This window comes from Littorina saxatilis, unplaced genomic scaffold (genome assembly GCF_037325665.1).
Source record: "Littorina saxatilis isolate snail1 unplaced genomic scaffold, US_GU_Lsax_2.0 scaffold_132, whole genome shotgun sequence".
Lineage (NCBI taxonomy): Eukaryota > Metazoa > Mollusca > Gastropoda > Littorinimorpha > Littorinidae > Littorina > Littorina saxatilis.
In genome coordinates, this window is record NW_027128080.1 from 224,776 (window position 1) to 226,236 (window position 1,461).

Consider the following 1,461-nt stretch of genomic DNA (forward strand, 5'->3'; position numbering starts at 1 on the left):
CATATATACATGTTCCAAAGATAAAATGTTCATATCATTTCACCGGTCGAAAGAACGTCTCTCGCGTTTCGGTTGTCCAAAACCCGTACACAAACAACAACAAGTAATACATAGATTTTCAATTACGTACATTATGACCGTCGCGATCTGTGGGTGTACTGACGGACTGTTCCGTCCAGGTAATTATACCTGCCAGAAGTAACGTTGAATGCATACAAGGCGCGTCCGTAATGGCCGTTCTCAAAATAGCGAAACAGCGCCTGAAAATGATTATGGGCGGCCCTGTCCCGGCACAAGCCCATCAAATTTGCCCAGTCCAAAAACACGATAGGGTTAAGCCCGTTTGTGTAAACAAAAGCTGAGGCTATAAGTCGTTCAAAATGGACCAAATTTGGGGTCCAAAATAACCGTCGAATGGTGTGTGGCCACCTGGAAGCTGGAACAACTATATCCTGGATGTCTGTCCAGAGAACGTAAATTTTCCGGGTTCTGCTCACGGGAGCACTGCTGCTGTTCATGGCTATGTGTGACCACTGGCTAGTGACATGTACTTTATATATGACGGACGTGCCCATTCAGGTGAAACGATTCATGGACTGATCTGACACGGTACAAGCACGTGAGTACCGCACATTTGGAGCATTTTGGGTGACCAGTCCCGTCTCTTTTTTTAAAAAAATATTTTTTGGGTGTCGTTCTTTTTACTAACTTCGAGATATAACACTGATGTCAGTGGAGAGAGAGAGAGACACAGAAAAACATGTTACCTTTAAAACTATGTACATTATGTACACTGCTCTGTCTCTTTAGGCGAAATCAGAATCCGTCTGACAGCCGTCAAGTGGCTGCCAACCGGCAGGGAATTTTTGTGTCTGCCGTCCACTTGCGGCCCTCCGTTGGCGGCGAGCTGGTGGACGCCGATGGTTTCTCCTGAGCGGATGGAAATCGTCCAGCTGTACAAAATTGACATTTGAAATGGCATGAGTGACAGTCATTGTGTATCGCACTATCATACATGAAATATGACACAATGATAAATAATATGACATCGTTCATTAAACTCTGGAAAGCTTGAAATGTGTAAAGTGACTAACATTTATCTGTATTCACCTCTCGTGCACCTCGCTTTGCATATTGTTCAATTCATGGTTAAATGAGAGAAAATAGAATCACACTCACGGGATCGTTGCAGTGAGTTGGCCGTCCTGTCGGGCCTGGTTCCGGGCTGGAGCCGGGTGAGTCAGTGGGCGGACGGACCTGGAATCAGTCAAATAATGCTTTAGTGTATTCAAGGACTTAGTCCACGTATTTTAAGTAGTGCATATAATTGTATCGCAACAAAAAACGGAAACATTTTTAAATAGGATGTAAGGGTGTGTGTGTGTGTGTGTGTGTGTGTGTGTGTGTGTGTGTGTACATCACACCGATACAACTTACAAGTGTCGGATGACGCCGACGCTT

General features: G+C 44.7%; 1 long non-coding RNA gene across 1 annotated transcript in view; it reads right to left on the reverse strand.

Moving 5' to 3' along the window:
• Window positions 1–771: 771 nt before the first annotated feature.
• Window positions 772–1,461, reverse strand: part of LOC138956449 (uncharacterized) — a 2,888-nt gene continuing 2,198 nt past the window's right edge. Inside the window, exons 3-5 of the long non-coding RNA XR_011452657.1 lie at window positions 1,438–1,461; window positions 1,180–1,257; window positions 772–953 (exon numbers count right to left, since the gene is read on the reverse strand). The exon at window positions 1,438–1,461 is cut by the window's right edge and continues 60 nt beyond it. This is a non-coding gene — a long non-coding RNA (uncharacterized lncRNA). The remainder of the gene's footprint in view (window positions 954–1,179; window positions 1,258–1,437) is intronic.